The sequence below is a fragment of the Hylobates moloch genome, unplaced genomic scaffold (genome assembly GCF_009828535.3).
Source record: "Hylobates moloch isolate HMO894 unplaced genomic scaffold, HMol_V3 SCAFFOLD_14, whole genome shotgun sequence".
NCBI classification, from domain to species: Eukaryota; Metazoa; Chordata; class Mammalia; order Primates; family Hylobatidae; genus Hylobates; species Hylobates moloch.
The window spans coordinates 72,972,824-72,982,409 of record NW_026652289.1 but is presented as its reverse complement, the minus strand read 5'-3'; the positions used below and the strand labels follow the sequence as shown (position 1 = coordinate 72,982,409).

General features: G+C 41.4%; 1 long non-coding RNA gene across 1 annotated transcript in view; it reads left to right on the top strand.

The window, feature by feature from the left end:
- Nucleotides 1-7,855, top strand: part of LOC116482376 (uncharacterized) — a 17,374-nt gene extending 9,519 nt beyond the window's left edge. The window contains exon 4 of the long non-coding RNA XR_004251850.2: nt 3,349-7,855. This is a non-coding gene — a long non-coding RNA (uncharacterized LOC116482376). The remainder of the gene's footprint in view (nt 1-3,348) is intronic.
- Nucleotides 7,856-9,586: the final 1,731 nt, after the last annotated feature.

The window sequence follows — 9,586 nt, the reverse complement described above, 5'->3', positions numbered from 1 at the left end:
CAAGCTCCGCCTCCTGGGTTCACGCCATTCTCCTGCCTCAGCCTCTCCGAGTAGCTGGGACTACAGGCGCCCGCCACCACGCCTGGCTTATTTTTTTTTATTTTTTCTTTTTTGAGACGGAGTCTTTGTCCCCCAGGCTGGAGTGCAGTGGCGCGATCTCGGCTCACTGCAAGCTCCGCCTCCCGGGTTCACGCCATTCTCCTGCCTCAGCCTCTCCGAGTAGCTGGGACTACAGGTGCCCGCCACCATGCCCGGCTAATTTTTTGTATTTTTTAGTAGAGACGGGGTTTCACCGTGGTCTCGATCTCCTGACCTCGTGATCCGCCCTCCTCCGCCTCCCAAAGTGCTGGGATTACAAGCGTGAGCCACCGCGCCCGGCCATGTTGTTGTTTGTTTTGAGACGGGGTCTCACTGTCGCCCAGGCTGGAGTGCAGTGGCACAGTTTCAGCTCACTACAACTTCGCCTCCTGGGCTCAAGCGATTCTCCCACTTCAGCCTCCTGGGTAGTCGGGACTACAGGCACATGCCACCGTACTTGCTAATTTTTTCAGTTTTTGTAGAGACGGAATCTCAGTATATTGCCAGGCTAGTCTCGAACTCGTGGGCTCAAGCAATCTTCCCCCGCCTCAGCCTCCCAAAGTGCTGGGATTATAGGTGTGAGCCACTGTGCCCAGACAGCCATCCTCAAATGGGTTAGTTATATCCTGCCGTTAATGATACACACACATATATACCTGTGTGTAAGAGTGTATAAATTGAATAGTCATGTCTGAGATATGAAATTGGGCATTTTGAAGAGAATGTAAGCTTATGATTTGCTAATGTTACTGTCTAATATTAAGATATAGATTTTTGGGGGACAAAGTTTATATATGTTCAAGGTGTGCTTCCTCCCCCATCCAGACGGTGTCTTGCTCTGTCACCCAGGCTGGAGTGCAAGTGGCCTGATCTCAGCTCACTGCAACCTCCAGCTCCCGGATTCAAGCAATTCTCATGCCTCAGCCTCCCAAGTAGCTGGGATTACAGGCGCCTGTCACCTCACCTGGCTAATTTTTGTATTTTTGATAGAGACAGGGGTTTCACCATGTTGGCCAGGTTGGTCTTGAACTCCTGACCTCGTGATCCTCCCAGCTTGTCCGCCCAAAGAGCTGGGATTACAGGTGTGAGCCACCGCACCCGGCCAAGGTGTGCATTTTTTTTACATACTTTTTTTTTTTTGAGACAGAATCTTGCTCTGTTGCTAGTCTGGAGGGCAATGGTGCTATCTTAGCTTACTGCAACCTCCACCTCCTGGGTTTCAAGTGAGCCTCTGTAATGAAGCAGCCCTGCTGCTCATAGGGTTCTAAAGGTATACCTGTGGATCTTTATCTTCTTCCATGCTGCTTTTGCAACAAGTGCAAATTCTGCACTATTTTTCCTCCTGATTTGATTCTGGATTAATATACATTTGGCTTTCCTAGACTTTGAATAAGAACCCTATCTTCAACCAGAAGAGGTTATTTAGGTTCAATTTACAGTTGAGGTATTTTTTAGTGTATATGACAGACTGAAAATAGTGGGCTAGAAAGACTAGTTAGCGAATCGCTATTGGCCATTTTTGTAAACTAAAATCATTTAAGCCTTTGACGGGCATCTGTGATGTATTTATTATTGTAGAGCATACATAACAAAACTCTTAAACATTTTACAGTGTACAGTTTATTGGCATTAAGTATATTCCACATTGTTGTATAAGTGTTACCATTATCTCTAGAATTTTTTCATCATTTCAAACAAACTCAGTACTCATTAATCTCCCCATCTCGCCTCCCACAGCCCCTGGTAACCTCTCTACTCTAAATCTGTATGAATTTGACTATTGTCAGTATCTCATGTAAGTGGAATTATACAATATTTGCCCTTTTGTGTCTAACTTCTTTTTGCAAATTTAACAGTTTTTACACTTAGCAGCAATGAACTTGATGTACTTTTTAAAAATTTTTTTCAGACAGAGTCTCACTCTTGTCACCCAGGCTGGTGAGCAGTGGCACAATCTCGGCTCACTGCAACCTCCGCCTCCAGGTTCAAGTGATTCTCCTGCCTTAGCCTCCTGAATAGCTGGGATTACAGGCACCCGCCACCACGCCCAACTAATACAGTGCTACCTTATTTTTCATTTTTATTTTTTGGAGACAGAGGCTCACTCTGTTGCCCAGGCTGAGTGCAGTGGTGCAATCATGGCTCACTGCAACCTCAACCTCCAGGGCTCAAGCGATCCTCCTGCTTCAGCCTCCTCCAAAGTAGCTGGGACCACAAGAAGGCACCACCACGCCCTGCTAATTTTTTATTTTTTGTAGAGTGGGGTCTTGCTGTGTTGCCCAGGCTGGTCTCCAATTCCTGGGCTCAAGGGATCCCCTGCCTCAGCCTCCCTAAAGTGCTGGGATTACAGGTGTGAGCTGCTGCACCTGGCTCAGTGCTACTTTAAAACACAAATGTGGCCAGGCCCAGTGGCTCATGCCTGTAATCCCAGTACTTTGGGAGGCTGAGGCAAGTGGATCACTTGAGGTCAGGAGTTTGAACCCAGCCTGGCCAACATGGTGAAACCCCGTTTCTACTAAAAATACAAAAATTAGCCAGGTATGGTTGTACATGCCTGTAATCCCAGCTACTCAGGAGGCTAAGGCAGGAGAATCACTTGAACCCAGGGGGCAGAGGTTGCAATGAGCTGAGATCACAGCACTGCACTCCAGCCTGGGCAGCAGAGTAAGATTCTGTCTCAAAAAAAGAACAAAAACAAAACAAAAAAAAAGTTTTATATGCAAAAAAGTTTTTTGTATCATGCTTGTATAAATCCAGCTTTTTTTGTATCATGCTTATATTTTTTTTTCTGGCTATTACTGCTTTTCTGATAACAGTACTGAATTTGGTGTTATGTTTGGTCATTTTCTTTTAGATAATATGTAATCCAAAATATTCTTTTCTTTTTTTTTTTTTGTTTGAGACGGAGTCACGTTCTGTTGCCTGGGCTGAAGTGCAGTGATGCAATCTTGGCTCACTGAAATCTCTGCCTGCCGGGTTCAAGTGATTCTCCTGCCTCGGCTTCCTGAGTAGCTGGGACTACAGGCACCCGTTACCACGCCCAGCTAATTTTTGTATCTTTAGTAGAGATGGAGTTTCACCATGTTGGCCAGGCTGGTCTTGAACTCCGGACCTCGTGATCCACCCGCCTCGGCTTCCCAAAGTGCTGGGTTTACAGATGTGAGCCACTGTACCCGGCCTATTCTTTTCTTTATATTTTAGATATTGTTTTGAGTCAGCTTATGCAGAAGTACCTGTCCTAATCTTTCGGTTTTTATTTTGTATTTCTAGGTGTCTCTATGTTGTCTCCTAGAGTGGGTAGTCCTGCTTCTTTTACCCAGTTACTTTCCCTATTCTTGAAATGTGGCTATCACTTCTCTACACATTACCTCCATGATTTGGAATGGAAAAGGCCACTTTTCTTTTTGTTCTGCCTCTCAAATTCAACACAGAGGAGCTCCTAGGATTCCAGTTATCCTGCTAACATCTCCAGGAAGAAAGAAGCAACTCGCATGGGTCTTCTCCTGTTTGCTTAATTATAAAGACATCATTTTGCAAGCTGAAGGCTGAGTTTCATTTGAAACAGGTGCTTAGGTGGTGGTATTTGTGAATACTTTTCATTCCAAGCAAGAAGACTAAAGAAGTAGCAAGTATGGATGACTTCAGGGTTTAAAAAAAATGTCTTCCAGTTTCAGCCACTACCATGATAAGCACAGTTGAGACTGCAGCAGTAAATTCCAAATATGTGTTTCTAATTTGACATGAAAGATACTAAAAATTTATATTTGTATATTTAAATCCTGGCTCATCCTGTGACATAGATTTACTGAATAGGAACAAAGGCCCAATTTTAAACAAAAACCTAGGCCGGGTGCGGTGGCTCACGCCTGTAATCTCAACACTTTGGGAGGCCAAGGCAGGCGAATCACCTGAGGTTGGGAGTTTGAGACCAGCCTGACCAACATGGAGAAACCCCATCGCTACTAAAAATAGAAAATTAGCCGGGCGTGGTGGTACATGCCTGTAATCCCAGCTACTTGGGAGGCTGAGGCAGGAGAATTGCTTGAACCTGGGAGGCGGAGGTTGCAGTGAACTGAGATTGCACCACTGCACTCCAGCCTGGGCGACAGAGTGAGACTCCGTCTCAGAAAAATAAAAAAAAAAAACTTTGGACATAGAGGAGTCGGGCGCAGTGGGGGGAGGATGAGAGAATTTTCCGTGTAACTCCATTTCCTTAAGAAAAAGAAGCAAAAATGCCTCATGCAGTGCCATCTGACTTTATGGTGTTTCACATTATATAGTTACATTTTTTTGTAAACGCATAAGATTAACTCTTCCCGCAACCCAAGGTGGATACTTGGATGTTTGATTTTTATTTTTTTATTTATTTACTTTTTGAGGCAGAGTCTCTCTGTTGCCCAGGCTGGAGTGACTGGCGTGATCTCTGCTCACTGCAGTCTGTCCTACCCAGGTTCAAGTGATTCTCCTGCCTCCGCCTCCCAAGTAGCTAGGATTACAGGCACACACCTGTAATCACGCTCAACCTGATTTCTTACTCCAGATATTAGGTATAATGTTAGGCTGAAAAGGCTGGGACTCAGGTACTTTCCCTAGTTGGGACTGAACTTTCTCATCAGAGAATGGGCCTCAGAAGCAATGTTCCCAAACTTGTGGTTGGGTCATCGTGGAAAAGAAACCTCAAATAAGAAAAATAATTACAATAAGAAATGGATTTTCTTTTTTCCCCACAACAGTTATACATTATAAAGAACAGACTGTCGTAGAAAACAGTCCTTACTTCCAAATCAGCAGAGGACCATTGTATGTATTGTCAGGTCTTTATATAAGAGTGAAACCTTTATTTATGCTTCTTGTGAGTAGAGAATAAATTTTAAAACTAATTAGATGAAATTAAGAACAGAGAGTATTGGAATATCTCTGTGTTTTCTGGAATGTTTACTCAGGTCCATGAATGCTGTGATGCTGGGAACTTAGGGAAGATTCACCAAAATATGAGAGTGATAAAAAGCCCAAAATGGGAAATGTTGAGCACTCTTATTATTAGTGAGATTGGTCAATCAACCCATTTGAAATGGGTAAAAAATACTTTCAGTAAAATAATTACATATTATATATAAAATATTTCTTTTTTTGAGGGCAGCTACTGAATGATAAAAGCATAGTAGAAATCACTTTGGTTAAAAGTAACTCAAATTTTTCTCTTAAGTAATCTACTGACTTCCTGATGTTTTTCTTTAATATTTTGGAATTGTTCAAGACAGAATGGAGCCTACATATATGGGTTCCACTAGTATGTTGAAAATGTCATATCATGGAGAATGGAGACACCTTCCAGGTGTCAACCCATCATCTCTGTGTACTTCTGGCATCTTTTTTGGTGGGATCATTTGGCAGGGGGTAGAGTACCTGTACTTTTGGCACCATTGAAACCAGCTCTGGCCCACTTGTTTGAATAGCTATCAGACTCAGCGTCTCTATATGCTTTATATTTTTTTCATTCCACAGTTGAGAGAACTAGTGTTTAATGCTCTTGAAATTTTATCTTCCATGGTTCAGACCAGATGCATTTAACAAAATGGATATATTCCAGCTGTAGTTGCCCAGTGTTTACTTAACACATCTACATTTTTTTCTTGTCTATTTTGGTCCCCTTGACAGGAAAAGCTATAATTTTCTGGCAGGACTGTACGTCCATTTGTAGCCATGCTTCCTTCCTTTCCCTTGCTCATCCACGTTAGCTGGCAGTTTTTCTTTTGAAAAGTTAAAACCGGGATATGTGCAATAGAAATATATATATGTATATTTTAATACTTGTGGACAAATGTTACAAGTTGTTTAAGAACAACAAAATCACCAATGTCTTCCATTTTGAGATGTGTATAGTTTTGTAAGCATTAGTGCTTGGTAGCATATTGTAGTGCCATGTTAGGGGTTAGTGCATGAGCCTAGTGATTTTAAACTTCAGGATGAATTATTGATAATAACAAATAGTGTAAAAAGTGGAAAATCGAAACCTTTTCTTTTTCCATAATGTCTAAAGCTGTTATATTCTCCCTGGGGAAAAGAGATTAAGGCCCAAAAGACTCATTTATGAATAGAAATATGGGGTCAAAATCTGAGATACTATGTTTGAGGACATTTCAGCTTTCCATAAGGTATCTGGAAACCAGCTGTCTTTGTGTCTTATGAAACCTCAAGTCAAAATGAGACCGCATTTAATTATTCTGCTTTGCTCTTTTTTGGGGGTTGGGGGGAGATAGAGTCTCACTCTGTCACCCAGGCTGGAGTGCAGTGGCACAATCTTTGCTCACTGCAACCTCTGCCTCTTGAGTTCAAGCGATTCTCGTGCCCCAGCCTCCCGAGTAGCTGGGACTACAGGCACGTGCCACCACGCACAGCTAATTTTTGTATTTTTAGTAAAGACGGGGTTTTGCCATGTTGGCCAGGCTGGTCTCAAACTCCTGACCTCAAGTAATCCACCCGGCCTGCTCTTTTCATTTCTTAACATGGCATGTCTTTTAGGTTCATTATTCTCCTACTCCTTGTATGTCAAGAAATTACATTTTGCATGTCTTATGGAGATGCTATTAATTGCTTCAGTGAGTGCTTTTCTAATCTGCAGACCATTTACATTTCCTGTTTGCAGCATGCTGTGTGCAAACACTCAGTAATTTGGAGTATTCAATTATTTGTTAGGGCTCTTCCTATTTCCAATGTGCTGAATTGTCTTATTGATGGGATTTTCAGACCTTTTCATGAGAACTGGATATGTAGCTGGGCGGCACCTACCTAGGTTGCTACATAGTAAGTAGACTCTTTCTCTTGGGTATAGTAAGCCTCAGACAGCTTTCACTTTTATCTACTTTACTTGTGGAAATAAAACAGTTGTTTTGTTCTGAAAGAATAAGATAGCTTTCTGTAGAGAAGGAATTCCTACCTCTAAAAGCTGCCTTGAGAACTTAGAAGTGGCAGTTTTCTGAGGTGATTTTTAAATTTCAGTATTAGGGAGAGTCCAGCATTTGCTGACACAGATTCTACATAACTAATATATGATAGCAAATGCAAAACTATTATAATGTGGTGTATCTTGTGCATACACAGGTTAGAACAAGTAGACTCTGGCAGCAGATCTCCAGAGACCCAAGTTTAGATTCTCACAGTGTATTTGAAGTAGTTATACTCTTGGCTTAAGTAGTTCAGTGCCTGGGAGGGTCCATTACTGAAAAGCATTTAAATTAAAAAAAAACTGAAAAGGTAATGAATACAGAATAGCACAGTATATAGGAAAGGATATTTCCTGTTGCAAAAAAAAAAAAAAAAAGCCATAAAATGAATAGCAATTTTCAAGAGGTAGAATTTTAGTAGCAGTAAGTTTGTGCATGTATAGTAATTTGCATTAGCAAGGTTGTACAATAGAATAAGTGATACTACTTGAGTTTGTGGGGCTCTGCAACCAAGAGTTGCACAAAGGCCAGGTGCGGTGGCTCACGCCTATAATCCCAGCACTTTGGGAGGCCAAGGCGGGCGGATCACAAGGTCAAGAGATCAAGACCATCCTGGCCAACATGGTGAAACGCCATCTCTACTAAATACAAAAATTAGCTGGGCATGGTTGCACATGCCTGTAATCCCAGCTACTCGGGAGGCTGAGGCAGGAGAATCGCTTAAACTTGGGAGGCGGAGGTTGCAGTGAGCTGAGATCACACCACTGTACTCCAGCCTGGTGACAGTGAGACTCCACCTCAAAAAAAAAAAAACAACTAAACTAAAAAACAAACTGCACAAAAGGAAAAAATGTTCTGGATAAAGAGCATATGAAAGGTACTTTGTTTTAGAACAGTATGAATGTATGTGAATTTATCTTTATGTGAGAAATAATCAACTTTTTTGTAAGTTAAAGGTTAAAGACCCTGTTTGTTTCCAAAATCAGAGGGTTAGAGCTGTTGAAATTAAACCTTTATAGTGCTTAACCTGGAAACAAATGTACTACAGTCCCACTGAAGCCGCTCTGTGGGTTTTTTGCTTACGATGTTTTAGCAACAGGCATTTATTTTGTAGAATGGTATACTTTCTGCTTTGTCTCCTCATCTTTCTCCATTGGTTTCCTGGGTACATTTTTTTTAAAGGGAGAGAAGTTTGTGAGTTTAATGTTTTAAAAAAACTCCCAAGAACATGGATAAGCTGGATTTCTCTCATGCTTATGATTAGGGAGTTAGGATTTAAAGATGCAAAGCAGAAGGACTGAAAGGAATAGCCAGTGAATATGTTTAGGTGGGCGAGGTGTGAAACGTTGTCTAATATAGATGTGTCCTATGGCCTGTGACTGCTTATTCTTTATCAAGGAGAACCCAGCAAACTAGTTTCTTTCTTGATCTGAGGAACCGCACAGCTCACATCAGAATATAATAGTGGAACTAGGGTGACTTCACTCCCTTTCACCTGATGTCTGTCTTGGCCTTTTAGCACCTTGACTATCCCTGAAAAGACTGGCTCTACATTTCCTTGTTTTCCCAGGGAAAAAACGAAAAGATAAGTGATGTAGATCTAAGAAATAGTGCCTCTTGAATATTTAATTCTTACATGAAAACACACAGGGAAAAGGCTATGTTAAGTTGATTATAGCTCCTCTTTAAATGTCCTATGCTGTCAGTTGGTCTTAGACACATTGGAATAACCAAGCAATATTCAGATATCTGCACTATCTGGGGACAGCGCTACATATTACAATGATGTCAGCAGTTCAGTTACTTGGAACAATTAAAGATTACCCTTAACAGCCATGTTGATACATCTAAATGCTAAAATATACTACGAGTTTTTCATAGTCTTGAAAGTATACGGTTACTTTTCAAAGTTACTGTGGTCTCATGTTTACTCTTCATGTATCTGTGATATGCAAAAAGATGAAGAGCCTCTTGGCCTCCAGGAGTTTACATTCTCATGGTGCTGTTGGTTCAAGCAGATTGCTTCTAGTTTATTAATGAACATTGCCTGGCTATTAATTGTATCCTATTTGGAAGGATCCCTTGGTGAACAGCTTTAAAAAGCAGAGGGCTGTGCTAAATTTCAGGGTATTGATAGCTTGAGTTTACATTGTATTATCCCTGCTCATGATCATTTTTTTCCCCAGGGAGCTATGCAGGTAATGCTCATTAGCATGAATCAGAAAAGAAACCGTTCTGCCTAAGAGCATCTTAACCATCACCCTAAACCACCTATGCTCTCCTGCTATAGTTGTGAGTAAATTGCCAAGAAAATTAACAGCTCCTTAAGACTGTACATCCTTCAATTCTCTTTCTTTTCCCAGAGTTTGTACATCATTCTCTACTCAGATGGACCAGGATTTGCATATAAGCCTTTAAAAACTGACTAGTGGTCCTAATTTTAACATTTTTTGTGTATGACTCCTATCCCTGTTCTGAAGCAGCATTGTGATAGACGTGGAGCTTCTACCTGCATTTCTAAGCAATTATTAACCCAAACTTTGAGTTGAAACTTGCATGGATCC